Source organism: Hermetia illucens, chromosome 4 (assembly GCF_905115235.1).
Source record: "Hermetia illucens chromosome 4, iHerIll2.2.curated.20191125, whole genome shotgun sequence".
NCBI classification, from domain to species: domain Eukaryota; kingdom Metazoa; phylum Arthropoda; class Insecta; order Diptera; family Stratiomyidae; genus Hermetia; species Hermetia illucens.
The window spans coordinates 26,979,515-26,998,288 of record NC_051852.1 but is presented as its reverse complement, the minus strand read 5'-3'; the positions used below and the strand labels follow the sequence as shown (position 1 = coordinate 26,998,288).

At 42.6% G+C, this 18,774-nt stretch overlaps 1 protein-coding gene across 1 annotated transcript in view; it reads right to left on the bottom strand.

Moving 5' to 3' along the window:
* LOC119655487 overlaps positions 1-18,774 on the bottom strand; it is a 208,474-nt gene that overhangs the window by 110,824 nt on the left and 78,876 nt on the right. Inside the window, exon 2 of the mRNA XM_038061389.1 lies at positions 12,634-12,680. The gene's annotated coding sequence lies outside the window, so the exon portion shown is untranslated. The remainder of the gene's footprint in view (positions 1-12,633; positions 12,681-18,774) is intronic.

The following is an 18,774-nucleotide window of genomic DNA, read 5'->3' as shown; positions in this document are numbered from 1 at the left end:
GCTAAATACTGCGAGTGCGTTTTCTTTATAAGTATTTTTTTGGACGGGCTTTAGGCTAGAAACTTGGTTGGATCTTCGGAGCCACCTAAACAACGGAATAGCAACTGAGACTGGTGTTTTGCATGCAGCGGATAATGGATATCAGTGGTAAACTAAACAGGAAATTTTTACGCGAAGAGGAACACATGAAGGAAGAAGTTTTCCTCCAGTAAGTTGTTGGAAGAGAAGTTATTCAAGGCTACGAAATCCTTATCATGGAAATTTAACTTGGGCACTTTGCTATGCCGTTGTAAGGCTGAATGTTCAACTTGGAAATCAAATTAAAGAGGCGGATTGTGGGCATGAATCGAGCCACAAGGAAACGCGGTTGTTCTGATTGCGATGGATGTTGTATTGGGATGCGCAGCAGGAGTTCATAAACGCTAAGATAGCTACGTATGAGGGAATAAATATTTAGGGTGAATTGGAAGATCCAGAGAACTAAGCCATTCATTCAGTATTAGACAGAAAAAAGTACACAGAGGCCTCTATGAAAGAGCGAAAAAAGCACACACAGGCCGCTATGAAAGAGAGGCAATTTGGTGGAGCAATATGAACAATCAGAACGGGGACATAAGGAGCTAACAGTCAGAACAAGAATATTCTGTTGAACGGCAATAAAGACACCACTTCTCGATAGTTTATTGATGTCTGAAAATCACGATTGTACCGGAAAACCGTATGACCAGTAGTAGTTTTCTATTGCGCATATTAGAGTATTGCTGAAGCCACGGATAAACGAAAATCTAGCCACTTGGTCCTGAAGCTTCTTACATGCTGATAATATAATATGTAATAAGTACGTCGCTTAGAGCGGCCATTTCTTTGGAAATTTGCAGTGCTCTCGGGAGATTGAAATTCTTGACGAAGATGCTAAGAGGCCTAAATTATGTTAGATTCAACTTTCACATGATACCAGTAACCAGTATGTTAGGTTGTTGTAGATTTCATCTTGCAATCTGTAAGTCGTCGCATATGGGTCGCTGAAAGGGTGCTGTAGAGCCAATTGAAAAAAACCCTGATATAGGAAGACATTGCAGATGATACCTCCGGAATGGAGTACATACTTGGAGCTGTTCGCAGGCAACTAATCTTTTGACCTTTGTATTAACGCCCAAGAAGAAGTTAAAGCAAAACTGTTAAGAATAGCAGGAGGCGCATTTTCTATACCCACTGTAACATGTAATTAATTGCTATGCCACAGGGTACACGTAGGTAACCACGGATTATTCGGGGCCCTGCACCAGTTCTATGATTTATTTTCTCCAGGGTATTTGATGAGTATGTTAACTTGCTGGAATCAGTTAAGACGGCGTTATCAGAAGGAAATGATGAAACAGCTGAAGTAGTAGTAGCAGAATGCTTTGTGTCTTTGTCATTTTTCTGGTAAAACAGGTGGAATATTTCTCGACGAGTGTGCCCTCACGAGTCACTTATCGGGGATGCAATTCTAGCAGGTTGACTTATTTAACACCATAACTACCCCTAAGCCAACACCACTATTGAGTACATACCGAAGCATGTCTGGACCTTTGCTCAAACCCGAGGTATGTGTTCGAGGTATGCATCGCCTTAGAGCTGGTGCAATCCTCCGTTAAATTTGTTTAAGAATGTTGTTGGATTCACTCCAAGCTCCAATCGCTTATGCCGTTCAACGGTAAACCGTTGAACCGTCCTCAAATCAAAGGACCGGAGGTGGTTATGACATGTTTGCATACCCCGCGCGGATTGGTGGTTACACAGTTGCAATATTCAAGACTTGTCAAAACCCATCGTCAAAAGATAGAAAAATTGCTCCGAGGAACAATTTGTGCACCTTGTGCATTACGTATACAAGAACAGATCGCACTTCGAGCTCCCTTTAATTTAAATAGCGTTCATGGTACAGCATGTTTTTACGATGGCTTTATTTGTGCTCATAGAACACTAACCCAATATAGTTTAATAGTCTTATTATCTAACATGCTGGCAGTCTCAACAGTCTTATGGCGGGCTGTTATTAGTCAATCTGAAATAATAAAAAACTTGTTGTTTCTTTTTCGTTGGTGTGTATAATTATTCTTGCAAATACCGATATTTCGGGAACCACTTGCTCTCTTCATTAGTGCTAAACCCTAAAATCCCTTCATCAGTGCTAAACTTATTACCGATATTTCGGGAACCATTGCAAGTACTGATGAAGGGAACAAGTGGTTCCCGAAATATCGGCTAAACTTGTTAGCACTGATGGAGGGAACAAGTGGTTCCCGAAATATCGGTATATGCAAGAATAAATATACACACCAACGAAAAAGAAACAACAAGTTTTTTATTATTTCAGATAATTAATCATTGGAAACACCGCATAATTTCAATCAGATATTAGCCGATGTGTTAGGTCTCAGAGCATCCGTCTACTATATCTTCGAAAAGTAAGTTTATGTCAATACTGCGCTTTCCGGTGCCATCCAATGGAGATTCCCTTTTGGTCATTTTGTTGTTGACTCAGCAGACGGGTTGTTTCCCTCTCTGCCTCCTCGTTACCTTTGAGTACTAGTAGTAGTAGCAATTGAAATAGTTGATGCCGCAGACAGAGGGACACCAAGAGGCTGCAATACCAAGGAAGAAGCCTCAACGACGCACTGAAAAGCGTACAAGGTCAGAGGCGGTCTATGAACTAGCTGTATCGCATCTGAAAGCAAGGAAACATGGCCGGTTTTGCAGCAATAGGTGATTTTGTTAATGAGCTATTTATATAGAGGCATTTCGTGACTGTGCATCTTGATTTAAAAAAATGGTGCAGAGGAGAGCTTTGAAGAAGAACTTTGACGGTGCAATGTAAGAAACATGGGCTATTGCGGGAAAATAGTCGACTAAAATCTGAAAGCATCGGGCTCTCACGAGTGACAGCTCCATTGAAAGGAAATAGCTCACATATTCGGAAGATGTAACAATTTTAAGGATATAAATTAAGAACACTAGGCATTGTGCAAAGATCACCAATAGGACACTTCCCGAATAATCAGAAGAAATCCTGAATTTTACTAAGCTGGAGTTCATAAGAAGGACCCAAATATGATAAAAACGGTTTAATTCCGATCTCCGGATTCAGTATATTTGTAGATCACTTGAACACAATCCCCCAAAATTGTTTTAATGCATGTCTGACTTAATCCTACAACAATCACGCTCTTGTTTCTAGCAACCGTAAAAGCGTCCGATGAGTTAGGTAGATGGAGCAATGATACTTGGATGTAACAATTCCCATCAAAAGCCTGAGTAACGAGGGATTGTGCGCGGAATAGCATGACATTTGTGGAAGGGTGGGTGAATGGCTTTAGTCATTGGTATATGCCGGCACGGGGATTACGAAAAAGTATATCGCGAGTTCGGTTTCATAATCGGAAAGTTCAATATTTGATTGTACTGCGAATTGCTTCTTTTAGGTCCTTTCATGATTATTAGATAAAGATTCTTGCGTTTTTTACAGGTATTTAAGGCCTGATTCCTAAGGCGCCCTCTTGGATTGTATAAGTGACTGACTGTTGCTGAAGTGTTCCCTTTAGCACTGCCTAGCCAGTAGTCTTTAGCTCAATGCAGTGGGCCAAAGAGACTGCTGAACGGTCGATTGCCACTAAGCCCGTCCCAAGTCATCTGGGTACAATCACAGCTTCTGTATTCCACTTTACAGTTTGAAGGTATAGGCAATTCCATCCTGTTAGATTGCTTCAATAATGCCAGTTCACTTCTAGAGTGCTGTTTGCGCTTGTTAGGTTGATGTCAGGCTTAAAGAAAGGAAGGAATTTGTCAGGGTTACCACTAGATGGATAATATTCCTAAAAATTTTGCTCTAAGCAATAGATTATCATAATAAATCTAAACAAAAAGCAAAATAATTGCAGTAAAAAAACTTCTTAGTTCATCCATTGTAAAGAGTTTGTTTCTGACATCATAATCCCACAAAAACCAACCTCCATTTCTTGTTCCCAAACGAAGGCTTGTCCTCATTCTCCGCCTAGTCAATCACAAAAGTATTTGCAAATATCAAAAGTTCAACATCTATAAATCTATTTCTTCTCTTACCGCTCCTAGTCGCACCTGTTTCCAATGACAAAAAAAGACAGAACCAGCAAACCTCTACAGCGAGATATTTTGAAATATTCCCAACAATTAAAAGTGGGAAGACTACAACAATTGTATAACTGTAGTTCATTAGCATATTGCTCTAGCTGGCGTGTCTGAATTGTTGTCTCAAGCAGCCGAACACCGGATAGATGGAGTGATGTCAACATCTGGATATAAAATTCATACTTCTTTGCAAATTTCTTTAATCAGCTGTTGATGATCTTTTACTTTGGCTGCTTGGGTAATTCTTTTGATCATGTAAACCTGTTTGCCATTAAAAAATTCCAATGTACATAGCTCATAGTCAATTACAGAAAGAGCGGTGGCATTCACTTTCAGCCGACACATTATTGTCACCTAATTGTGGTGGAGCTGAAAATGCTTCGGGCTTGGTTCTTGCATATTTTGAGGTAGATACAATTGATGTTTATTCATGCAGATGATTGAGTAATAAATTATGATCAATTGAATGAAATTGCAGGTAGAGAAAAGCGAGACAGGTAATTTAAATACATACTTGTGGCTTTTAAACGCTTGGAATTGGTTTCGTCTCAGGGAAGCAGAAACGAAAGACTTGAGCGAGTAACCTCATTTTCGTTTTAGCTAGTACTCAATAGTTCCGGTTGTGTAGACATTTTTACGGTAAATTGGTGCAAATTAACATCCAGTTAATGTTGATCTAATTATGATACATATTCTAACTAACTAGAAAGCATATACTAGCGCGGGTGCAAACTATTTCCTACGTCAGTCCGGCAAAATCTAAATTATTTCAACATCCATTCTGAACCAAACATTTTTTAGGGTTAATCTATTTTGCTGAAATTTAAATTTTGGACAAATATTAAACCGGTAAAATATAAGCACATTACATCCTCTAAGTTACTGTATCAATACAATTTCAGTGCTCCTCACTCATAAATTCTTCATGTGAAAGCTGGTTTGAAGGCATTTGTCATATTCAAGCATTGCCCGCCGCATAAGCATCATCGCTCAACAATCTCATCAAAACAACGCACAACGTCTTCCTAACAAAAGTTGTAATTGCATTCAAGAAGTATCAATTGACGAACAGGTCAACATACTCATACTATTGACTCTACGGTCGTGCATGCACAACACATGTCCTCGCAACAGAAGAAATAGAGAAAAACTAAATAAACTTTTTCACAAATTAGTTTTACATTTGAAAAGGCATGAAAAGTGAAAGTTATTTTATAGACTGCATAAGATTAAGTACGAAATTACCATTATCGATAGTGATCTCAGTAAGTGCAATCACATATGTATGTTATGTGGATGGAATGAATTTGATGGGAAAGAGTCAAGTGAAGAATTTCAATGAGCCTCCTTAAATTAACAATTATAAACAAGTGTAGGCAGTAACGAGGAGCGTTCATTCAGAAGATACGAGTATCTTGTTTAATTAAATATTAACAAAAGCCACTTGATGGCCATCTTAAGTAGGTATTGGCCAAAGGCAGTCAACCTGGTTCGAGTGGCGTATGGTGATATTGATGTAAGGTTGATGAGGTCGATGATGTGGTTGGAATGAATGATTGAGCGTCAAGTATGGAAAAGAAGATACGAATTTATTGTTAATATTTCAGTTTATTATGTGGAAGATTTTCACTCGCACAAGATATGAACACGCTAAATAAATTAATTTTTTTTTTTCATGACTAGAAGGCTATGATATTTCGTCAGACAATATGTGTTTTTTTGCGAAAATAGCTCTGACTCAGAGCAAGCAGGTTTAAAAAGCCAAAGATAGATATCATCTCGATTTATACTCATATCTGAAAACAAACTTCAATTGTGGTCCAAGTCACTGTCATTTACCAGTTTGAAGTTAGGTTTTGTAACCTTTTCAAGGTGTGGCCAGAATTGTTTTGTGCGTAGTTTTCTTTCGTTTTATGATGATAATATTTTCAATCAAATAAAACAAGATCGTTTTTTGATTGTGACTTTGTTAGCAAGCATGAGCCTTGTGATTATCAAGAAAAGCTTAGGTTCTTGAATGGAATATGAAACTTATTTTTGGCATTTTTGGCACCCAGGTACAGTTCAGTCATCACATCAGCAACAATCACACTCTGAGTGGAAAGATTATTTAATTCTAAATGTAGTTTTAAATTAACATCAGAATTAGATACGGAGGAGTCAACATCGAAATGTTCTCGCGAAAAAGAGCAGTGGATAGTGTAGGATGTTCTTCTGACCAACCTCATCCATTTTGACAGTTTTATGTGAAACAAAACCTAATTAGAATCGATTCAATGTCTGTCTGTCTGTCTGCCACACACGATTTATTCGGAAACGGTTGAGATTATTATAACGACCATGTATTCTCGCTACTTGCCGGCGAGCATCAACGTGACGCTCCCCCTGCCGGGAGAATGTCGCGAGGGTGAACATCGGGAAGCTCGTCGAAGCTCCTGGAATAGGAAGGGCTGCACTGGAGGGCGCTCCGGGGGTGGTAGTGTCGCAGCTGATACCGTCGTAAGTTCTGTGATGAACCTGATAACGACGGCGTGTAAGGCTGCCATTCCCCGGAGGGGCCCCAGACAAGCCTTCTATGTACTGGTGGACGGCGGAAATTGTCGACCTATGGAGCGAGTGTCATAAGCTCCGCCATTTAGCACAACGTTTGCACGCCAACGGCACAGTATATATCAGCAAAAAGGAGACTCCGCAGCGCTACAAATAAAAGCAAAGCTTGCGGCTGGCACAACTTTGTTAACGAGGTGAATAAGGAGACCCTGCATACTAAGTACCGATCAGACGGATCGCACTGTGTGGGCATTGTTCCCTAGACACCCTCTATAGACTGATGTAAATAGCGCGGAAAGCGTCGAGGATTGCCCCCTTTTTACAATGAGAGAGCTCGAAGACGCGGTTCTCACTATGAAAAACAAGAAGGCGCCAGGCTTTGATCGCATCTCGGCGGAAGTTTACAAACTGGTGTTCCACCAACGGCCAGAATTGCTGCTTGAAGTGTTCAACTCTTGCTTGGAGGAGGGCATTTTTCCTTGTAGCTGGAAAGTGGCCAGACTCGCGTTGATCAGTAAGGGTAAAGGAGACCTGGAGCTCCCGTCTGCATACCAACCGCTTTGTATGCTTCACACGGCCGGAAAAGTGCTCGAGAAGCTCATCAGGAGTAGACTCGGTGAAGCGATCGGCCCTGCCGTGGACTTATCCGGGGGTTCAGAATAGGGAGACCTACAGTGGATGCTGTTGTGGAGGTCGTAGATGCGGTTCATCGAGCCGAGGCACACAGCCGCCGATCTCGAATGATAGTGCTCCTCATAACGCTTGATGTAAGAAATGCCTTCAATTCTGTAAGATGGACAGATATGCTAGGCACATTAGAAAACTCATTTCACGTGCCAAACTATCTCTTGCGGATATTGAGAGATTATCTGAAAGACCGCTCTTTGCTCTATGAGACATTAGAGGGCCAAAAGAGGATGAAAATCACGTTAGTTCCGCGTCCTGTAACGCTTGCAGTTGCGGTCCGGAACAGGGTCCAATGGGGTTAAATAAAAACGATTTCGAAAGGTATCCCAATGACAAAAGCCAAAAGCTAGAAGTACCGGTAACAGAATCCAAACCTGATGAACTTCGTATTGGATTTCAAATTCCTCTGAAATTCTACCTTAAGCACGTGACATTTTGCGTCATCATATGTCGCTTTGGTAATAGCTATTAGTTTTTCTATCTCTGTCTCTCCGGCGTAGCGCATTCCAGATAAAATTCCTTTTCACGCTGTCAAAAGCTTTTTTGAAAACGAAAAGAACAGATGGTCTTAACTCCGCACACTGCTCAACAATGATACGAAGATTGTTATTCAGCGTAGGAGGATCAAGAGCGGAAACCAAGGATCAAGAGCGAAAGTACTTAAATACCAATTCGTTTATCCCACTTTAGATGGGTGCCTTTCTTCGACATCTTAAGAGAAAAAAGTTTTAGTTTTCAGCCTGGAACCTACGTGTTCTCTGAAAATCCGAGACTTTGAATGCCTCACAGAAAAGAACGAGGTAGAAGAAGCCATCAAATGCGAATGTCCCGGGGCCAAAAAATCTCTATGGTGGAAGTTGCCGAGCAATTCGCAAGGAAGCTTCTAAACAGTGGGAAAATAAGAATTGGTTGGGTAGGTGTAGGATACGAATTCGGACCATCCCAACCAAATGTTAGAGATGTTTGAATTATGGGCACATATCTGCAACCTGTTGGGGACCTGACAGCAGGGCAACATGCCGTAAATGCGGTCAGGCAGGCCATAAAGCGAAACACCTGCAATGAAAAGGAAAGCTGCGTCCTATGCAGGGACCGTGTCGCGACTGCTGAAAAAGTTGCGTACACTGCGGGCTCGGAGTGGTGTCCAGTCTTCAGAGCAGAATTGGAAAGAGCTAGGACGCGCTCAACAGGATTCCCATCCTACAAATTAGTATGCACCGAAGTGCAACCGCTCGCGGGTTGTTAGCGCAGTTCGCTGGGTAGACCAAACTTGATTTAGTACTCATCAGTGAGCAGTACCAAAACAAAGACCCAGTTTCATGGCACCCTGACATATAAAGTACCGCTGCCATCTATGTTCGGGATGGCGCCCTCTTTACGGTTCTCATTCCTGGTCGAGGGGACGGCTTTGTCTGGATTCGGTATTCAGGGATAACGTTATTTAGTGTCTACCTTACGCCGAATGAGACGATGCCGGACTCTCGACGCAGACCTGATGCTTTTGAGGACGCTATCTTAGGCATAGATGGGCGGATCCTGGTCGAGGGTGACTTCAATGTTAGGGCACTTGAATGGGGCATGCCTCACACAGACTCCAGAGGGAAACGAATTTTGGAAATGGCGGCGAGAACAGGACTGGTAGTTGTAATCACCGGATCCACTTCAACGTTCCGACGCCTGGGCTGGGAAGGAAGTATTCCAGACGTAACATTCGCATCGGAATCACTGGTGTCGCTGGTGGACGGGTGACGAGTTCTGGAAGACTTCTCCGCAAGGGACCATCGATACATTGTCTTCGAAGTGGTGAATACAAACTCTCGGTGTGCGCCACCCCGGCGCTCCTTCTGTACATGGAACGTCGCGAAAGCGAACACCTGGGGTTTGTTGAAACTCTTGGAACAGGTAGGGCCACGCTGGAGGGTACTTCTGGGGGTGGTGGCACTGCAACCAACACTGTCATAAACTCAGTTATGAACCTGATAACGACGGCCTGCGGAGTCTCCATACCCAGGAGGGCATCGAGAAGTGGCGGGAAGAGGCATGTACCATAGTGACGGAGTATAAATCTGTCAAAAGGAGACTCCGCAGCGCAATAAACAAGACCAAAGCTAACTACTGACAGAATTTGGTCGACGAGGTGAATGGCGACCCGTGGAGACTCGATTACAAACTGGTAACCCGAAAAATCGGGACCAAAGCTCTTACTGTACAAGACAATGATCTTGCCAATTCTTATGTATTCCTCGGAGACCTGAATTCTTAGCAAGAAAAACTGCGAACTCTTGGCCGCGTTCGAGAGAAGAATTCTCCGAAAAATTTTCGACGACGATTTCGTTGCCTGGGTGGGCCACAGGTTGCAATGGGTGGGCCATTTAATCTGCATGGATGAGAATGTTTCAGCCCGGAAAGTCTATAAGGGCAATATCTATGATGGAAAAAGAAGACGAGGCAGATCCTGCCTGAGATGGAACGATGGTGTATGTCAGAACGTCAGACAGTTTTTAGGGATATAGAATTAGTGGACTTCGGCGCAAAACTGGGATGTCTGGTGTTCCTTACTGAGGCAGGCCTAGACCGGATACCGGTTGTTGTGCGGTTGCTTTGTATGTTAGATGGCACAACCATGTAATCATAACCCAGCTTTTGAATTTGATAAAACTTAGTCTGTTTAGAATATTCAATTTCACGTTAGAAGTCTATCCCAGAGTGCAATGAAAGACATCACATGTGTCCTCAGTGCTGATAGAAGCAGTAATAATGGGGATTGTATGTATTTAGGGAACTAAAGAAGTCTTAAGAAAAACTATTGCGCTCCTTTAATGGTTATTGTGTACCTATGCACCTTTTAACTATGGTATGCCGATCAAGCCGAGTTGCTTCCCACTTCTATGTGCCTGCTTAGTACCAGGCATTAAGTATTCTACTAAGTGCCTTAATGTACCTTGCATAAGTGCAGGAAATCGTCTCAGAATATGTATAGAGATTCCATCACGCTCCCCGCAGAATCTCCAGACAGTATCCGGAGATATCCCTAGCTTCTTCAGGTGTTTATTTAGTCTGGAATGACCAGTGAGTGCAACCACTTTGGTCCTAAGCCTCTTCTTATAAGGTTCAACTGGCTAGCTTGCCCAGGTGTTTTGTGAGTATTAGCATTACCATCTTAAGGCTCTTGTTGTAAGATTTAAACGATCCTTCAAGTGCTTGGGTTTATGCTCATAAGCAGACCGGACTATTCTATTTCTGGTAAAATGGCCCAGCATATTTCCCTCAACCATCTGTCCTAATTCCTTAGTTTCATGGGCATGGACCTCTTCCGATTCCACCAAAGGATTCTATCCTGGCCTAGAACCCTCCAATTAACCCGTTGGGGAGTTCCGTCCCCACGTACTCGAGGACGGCGATCAGACCCGAGTCTGCAAGGGACTCATTTGAAGTGTCTTTACCACGAAGCCCCACTGGAAGTTATCTGGTACCATTGGAACCGGGATGGCCCTCTGAGAGCATATGCTGCAGGAGAATTCCTGCAGGATGTGTTCTCGGCCCGGTTATTTGCGGTTGGCCCCCTAATGGGAGTTTCATGGTGGTTGTGGTTATGCCTACATCGCGGGCAGAGCTTCTCGGAGCTCAAGTGTGGAGTTCCGCTGTACAACTCGGGTGCCGCATCCTTTAGTTGCGGCAGAGGTGTTAGATAGGCCTCGCATCCACTGGTTTGAATGCTCAGTATAAACCAGTACCGCTGTGCTAGTCATGGCGGGGTTCTGATTGTGGTCCCAAAATCAATCCGTGTCCGAAGAGGACCGTGGGACTATGCCTACACGGCAGGTACTCATGTTAAACTCCCAGAACTTTCATGGCCTAGAACCCAGGTGCTCAGAGGTGACGGAGAAGAAGACGCGGCGGTAACCCTGTCGGCTGAATCAAAACCAAGTGGCCGAGGAGAACCTCCATAGTGGTGCACCGGGAGACGTTGTAGCGCATTGGTTTGTCGGCCGTGATTCAGTAGGCGAATGCTCCAAAGGCCTAATTAGGGCGATTAAACCCGAGTGTGCACGGGGACTCATTTGAAGTGGCAATAGTCACGAAACGTTATCAGAGGTATACTGGTACCATGAGAACCGGGATAGCCCCTGGACTCACATACTTCAGGAGAATTTCTGTTGTATGTGCGTTCAGCTCGGTTATTTGCGGTTGGCCCCCTAGTGGAAGCCTCATGGGGGTTGTGGTTGCGTTCAAGTGAACAGGGACCTCCGGGTCGCAGCGTGGTGTTGCGTTTAAACACGGGTGCCGTACTCCTTAGTTCGGTAGAGATTTAGGTAGGTCTTGCATCCACCAGTATGAATGCTGAGCCAAGCACTTGGTATAGACTGGTACCGTTGTTGCTTGTCTCAGCGGGGCTTTGATTGTGGTCACAAAATCAATCCGTGTCCTAAGAAGAGCGTAGAATTAAGTCTTCCAGACAGGTGCTCACGTAAAACCATCAAGGACTTAACTGGCCTAGAACCCTGACAATCCAGGCCTGATTCAATTATCAATTTATTAAGACATTCTCATAGAGTTTTGGGGTCCACCCGGTTGGACCTAAGTGCCTTGATAGTCATTTGACAGTCAGCTAGAATTAACAATAGAAGGAGGCGCATTTATGTGTGGCGTATATTTCCGCCTAGAATATGCTAGTGTGCTTCTCCATTGGTTCCGTCCGCTTAGTTTGTTAGACACAGCGGGGCAGCTACTTGAGAAGCCCATCAATATCTATAGTAGAAAAAGAAGACGTGGTAGACCCTGCCTCAGATGGAGCGATGGCGTAGGTCAGGACGCCAGACAGTTTTTAGGGATATCGGATTGATGGACCTCAGCGAAAAACCGGGATGTCTGGAGTTCCTTAATAAGGCAGGTCTAGACCGGATATCGGTTGTTGGCCGTTGATGAAGATGAATAACAGAAAAGGGAAAGTAGCTAAAATTAATGAGGAACTAATTGCGAGAGATTAACATTGATATTTAGGCTCAGCATGGTTTTATGCGTGCATTCATTACGCTAGACCGTAGAATTGTTAGTCGAAATTTCATTATCTGTCCTTACTAGTTAACATAAATAAGCGAGCAAGTCAGTCATAAATAATTTAGTAATAATTTTCACGGTTTTATACATGTTTATCATTGAATACAGCAATCTTTAGGGCATTGGTAAACCGAATTCCCTACAAAATTTTGAATAAAAGTTCAAGTTCATTTTCTTAAGATATCTCCTTACCTGAGTGAAATTCAATTGAAGGTTGTTGGCGTTGTTTTCTTGTTAACCTGGAACGAAAGTGGGCGAAGGGAGAAATACGTTAGTGCAGTCTTACACATCCAATGCCACAACAAATATGTGAATGTCACTTGAAAACAATTTCAACAATATTTCATTGATATGGACACAAAACAATGATTAATTCAATTTTCATATTCAATTAATTTCCAATATGATTGTTGTCGCCCTGTTTATTTAGCCTTCACCTCACTGACACCATTCTCTTGGATTTAGTGTCGACCAAAAACCATTGGAGACTTTATGAGTTGGCAGAAATCTGACTCCCCATGTTTTAAATATATTTAAAATGTTACCGAAAAAGAGATTCAATCAGTAGCCGCCGCTGAATAGATGGAAAAATGTTGATATCCATGACCGGGCTCTTTTTTTTGTACCAACAGAAATATGGTGTGTCTGGCAATTGGCGTAAAGTTTATTCAAGTTTTGGCAATTTGTAATTAATGCTGGTTAGTTTATTCCTGATTAGTCGATAATTTACTATATTGTGCGAACGGCCTCGATCAGGCATTTAAATTAGTAATGAATGTATCTTTTACCGATATCTACTCGATTCAACGTCATTCGCAAAACTGCTATTATTATAGATTTTTTTCAAAATGATGCATGAATGCATTTAACAGCTTTTTTCATGCTGTTTTACCATTTTTGATGCAACTTTAAAATCTAAAACTTGAAGATTCGATTGTTTATTAGGTGAATATCAAAGTAATTTTTTTTTTAAATTTTATATTCCACCATCTGAACTTTTATGGTCGGTTATTTGCCACGATTTAAAGATTCATCTCATGGGTCATATTGAAAAAGAAAGCGTTCCAGATATTTTTTATCAGTTTCCAGTAAAGAAAGATGTTGAAATTATGATTGATGAAATGATCCTATTCAGCGTAAATGTAAATGCTATTCGGGAGTGGATTTAGTTCGTATAAAACAATAAAGATAGTTTTTCTTGAAAATCCGCGACCTATTTATAAAGTCGTGAGTATATGCATTGTGAAAGTAAACATGTGATGCCCGTAGGCTATCATTTGGATTTCGGTATCCATTCCACCGCTAAGACTATTATAAAATGATATCAGGAAGTGTTAATACTAAATGAAGTGGTTTTAAGTATAAATAATTACTTTGTAGAAGGTGCCCAGTTGCCTTTCAGGTTTGAATCACAATAGATTGAAAATGTTTTTTCTTTAAATGGTTGTTTTTATATTCATGGACATGGGGTTCCTTATGAAATCGAAATGTTTCGTTTAATACAATCACATCATTCGAACTGATCGAAATCTGCTAATCGGCGATTTCCTGGAATTATATTCTCTTTTGTGTCTGCTGGTGCTCGCTGTAGATACCATTTAAATATGAGAGGTCATGAGAAGAAAAGTGGTTAAACTTGAACCAAAGGGTATCTAAACGGAGAGCGTAGTTACGATTGGTAAAAAAGATATTGTTGTTAAATTGTTAATTTTCTAATTACTATTTGATATAAATTGAAGGACCGAAAAAGGTCTTGGTATCTGCAGAAGTGGGAACCTGGTGTAAGTAACTGCTGACATTGGGAGTCTAATTCCATTCAATAGCTTCGTTTTTCACATCCATTGCGGGTTAAAATTTTACGGTGATTGGAAGAAACAAGTAACTTACAAATTTTAATATTCCTATAAAATTTAGTATAAAGCCTTAGATATACGCGGATGTTCTCACTACAATGAAAATGCACCAGAACTGGAATATGAGCAAGTTGTACCGAAGGCCCCCGAATTGTCGTTCGTCTCATCTAGAACAACAATTCATAAGTAACAAAATATAAGACGAAGACGACTTTACGGTTTCTAACCAGAGCAGAAGCAAATCTTTAGACGCCGCCTCACCTCTGCCCTGGGAGCAGCGTGACCGAAGCGGCTCGCAGATGTTAAGTGCTCCTTTATATAATTCGCAAATTACGAATTATATTGAGCGTAAATCCGCCCGTACTATGGACCAAAGCTTGGCCAGAGCTAAACATATTTTTTTTGAGGATTGCGTGGTCCTAAATCTGCATTCCCTTACCTTTACCTTACCTTTTGGCACAGTACCCTTTTAACTTGAATTTGTAGGTCCAATGCCTTCCAGTCTCTTTGAGCTGGAGATATAAGTCAGTATTCTATATTCCTTTTATTCTAGTTACAGGAAGGACATAGGGTATTCGAACAAGAAAAGCCAGTTTCTCTCGGCTATGTATACTTCGTCCTGTTTATGGTTTCTTCAGCTATCTTGTTACGTTCGGTATGTCTAAGGTATGGAACAATTTTCTATATTCATCCGATTCATATTGTTCCGCGAATGTGCGGACGTAACCAATGTCCGGATTGGTATTACTTTTGCGTACTCCCGAAGCCAAAAACTCGCTGTGGTGAGAGTTGCGTCCTATGTACGGGCCGTGGTGCTTCTGATGAGAACGTTACGTACACTACGGGCAGAATCGGAAGGAGCTACGACGCGGTCAACATAATTCGCATCCAACAAATCAATATGCACCGGAATGCAATCGCCTATGAGTTGCTAGCATAGTTCGCTGGTTTAGTGATCAACAGTAGGCAATTCCGAAACAAGGACCAAGCATCATCAAGGCATCCAGACACATCAGGTATCGCTGCCAACTGGGTTCGGGACGGCCCCTACCTTATGGTTTTTGCTCAAGGCCAATGGGGCAGCTTTGTTTGGAGTCGATGTTTAGGGGTAATGTTTTTCAGTGCCTATTTAACACCAAAAGAGACGATGCCGGACTTTGGACGCAGGGTTGATGCTCTGGATACAGAGGGGCGGATCCTGGTCGGGGGTGACTTCAATGTCAGGGCATTTAAATGGGACATACCTAACCTGGACTCCAGAGGGAACCGAATTTTTGAAATGGCGGGAGGGATGCATTCCAGAAGTAACCCCCGCGCCACATTCACTGGTGTCGCTGGTGGACGGATGGCAAGTTCTGGAAGAGTTCTTCGAAATGGTTGAAAGAAACTCACGGTGTGTGCCACTCCGATGGGAAGGTGAACACCAGGAAGTTTGTTGAAACTCTTGGAACAGGTGAGGCCGGGCTGGAGAGTTTTCCAGGGGCGGAGACGCTGCAGCTGACACTGTCGTAAATTGTAAGTAAAATGTATCTGATAACGACAGCCTACGGAGCTTCCATGCCCAGGATGGCATCGAGACATGGCAAACCTTCTATGTATTGGTGGACAGCGGAAATTTCAGGGCTCCGGAAGGAGTGTCACAGACTATGCTGCTTGATACAACGTCTAAACGACCGGAAGGAGCCATGTACCATAATGAAAGAGTACAGATCAGCTAAAAAGAGACCCCGCAGCGCAACAAATAGGAGTAAAGCTTGCTGCTGGCAGGGTCTGGTCGATGAGATGAATGGGGACCCGTGGGAACTCGGTTACAAAGTGGTAACCAGAAAAATCGAGGCTTTGCGGCCACCCTGTTCACTTAAGACTGAGTAGATGGAACACATTGTAGGGCACTGCTCCCTGTGAACCCCCTTCGGAATAAGAAAGTCGGGCCGGAGAGCGCGGAGGACTGCTCACTTTTCTCTATAAAAGAGTTGGAATAGGCAGGTCTCTCAATGAAAAACAAGAAGGCGACAGGACCTGATGATATCCCAGTAGAGGTATACAAACTGATGTTCCAAGATGGGCTAGATCTACCGCTCGGCGCATTCAACGTTTGCCTGAAAGAGGATATTTTCCATTCTCGTTCGAAGGTGCGAGCCGCAGACTAATCCCCATGGCAGTTCAGTTTTAGAGCAGGGAGATCCATAGTTGATGCTGTCATGCAAATCGTGGATGCCAGTCGTCGAGCGAAGGCACATAGCCGCCGAGTTCAACGGGTGGTGCTACTCGTAATGCTTGACGTCAAAAACGTTTTTTAATCCGTAAGATGGAAAGACATTTCAATACTTTCCATGTGCCGAAGTATCTCTTACGGATATTGAGGGACTATCATAGGAACCGCTCTGGAACGCTTCTTATGACAGTGTACTCAAAGTTGACATGCCAGAAGAGTCGCGCCTGGTTGGTTACGCAAATGATGCCGTGGCGCTTGTTGCTGAACGCATTGTTGAACAGGTACAAAGCAGACTTAGCATATTGGTGCGACGGGTATGGTTTCAACCTTGCACTGGAAAAAGTAGTTATCCTGACTAAAAAGGGAATTCCGATCCTGCATCCCATATCGGCGAGTCGATAATCCAGTCAAAACCAACGATAAAGTTCCTAGGACTGACTCTTGACTTAAAGATGAGTTTTTTTTGAGCATATTAAAGCAGTAGCGAACAACGCTGCAGCTGGAGTTTCGGCCTGCAAATATTGGTAGTTCTACGTCTAGCAGGCCACGTCTCTGGATGAGTTTAACGCAGTTTCTCCTGTTCTGCGGCGAAGAGGTATGGGCTGACGCTCTTGGCAAGGAGGTATATCGTAAGCGTCTCGCGCAAGTACGGAGGCGGGACGTTTTGCGGGTGGCGTCTACGTACTGTGCTGTCTCTGAACCAACTTACCCAGTTCTTTAGTGGACATGGAGGTTCTCAGTCTTGTGTGTTTTGTAATAGAGTTGTAGACCTAAGCCTATCACATCTTTCATTCTTGTCAAGGTGGAATGGGATTGGTTACCAGCTCTACTTAAATACAGGGGATCTCTCTAAAGACAACATTGTCGAGGAGATGCTGAGTAGCGCTAACAGGTAGAGCCATGCTGCGTGATTTGAAGCCTCCGCAAGGCGGGAGAGTTCGGGTCCTAGTCTGAAGTAATGTGACAAACGGCTCCTCTAGCTCTCTGACGATGGTTAGGTGTTTAGTTGGTAATCTGACGACGTACCGTTGTGAGACTCCAACACTGTGCGTGAGTGCATTCATCTACCCTACTCCAAAAATTATTGGATTCTTTTGGGAGTTGGGTTTCTTTTTAGTAACTTAGCTTTTGACAGCTGGAGCCCTGTGTAAACAGGTCAATCTCCTTTATTGCCTTTCATGTGGGTACTGTCAGAGTCCAAAGTATTACTTTAAGGTAAATGTGTATTTGTACATTATGGATCAAAGCATTGGCTGAGAGGTTTAAAAATGCCATCAATCTCCTTTAGATTTCTTTAGGCTTGTCCTTAAAAAGTAGTTCTCAACATCATTTTCTTTGGCAACCTATGGTCCTGTAGATTCTTCCTTGTGCGTCTAGTGATGATGATCTCATGGTCCCCGCATGAAGAGGTTAATTTCTTGAATAGTTCCACCTCTAGCGTTAAATGCCATGATGTCTAAATTATTCATCCTCGTACTATAATTAAAAATATCGATGATCGAGGTCCGTTTCCTTATCCTTAAAAGCCATTAGTACTAGAGAATGTTTGCACTGTAAGCTGCTTCCTCCTCTTCTCTACATTGGTTAAGCATTCCAGGTGTCTTTTCCGTAGTTGTTTTAGTCTGGGCAGTAGGATCGTGCAAAAACCTATCTATACATGTTATGCCTGAGCTGGTTCTTGAATACTGGTGGCCTTATGAAATGCTGCGGCTTTCAATATTCCTTGTGTTTGTTTCCGGCTTTTTCAGTTCATAAAATTCAAATGACAGGTTTCGATCACTTAGATTACTGGGATATTTCACCTACCTTTAATAAATTTAAAGATAATGATCTTTATCTTTGAATAGTATCTATTGAAGACCCTTTTTGATTTCTTTATGCATTAAAAATAAATATAGTCTGCTATTTCTAAGTATATCAATTAAACCAAACTGTAGAGACCGCGGCTTCGCGACGGGTGCGGAATCTCATTCGCCTCTTACTGAATTAATTTGCTCAAATAATGCATTTCATAATGTGCAATTACCCTAATGTTCGCCGCAGATTGGACATTGTTGAATGCATTCGTGCGAATTAATCTTGAGAGAGGGGAATGATTTGCCGCATCCGTAGGCGCACGCGCATGTTGTTGCAACATGAACTCAACAGAGTTCAAAGCAAACGTAGCGGCATGGGGAGCGGTTCTCGAGCAGAACAGCTGGACTGGCGGGTGACAAAAGGGGAGATGATGTCGTCATCGGCGGAGCAGTCCACCAGACCCGAGGA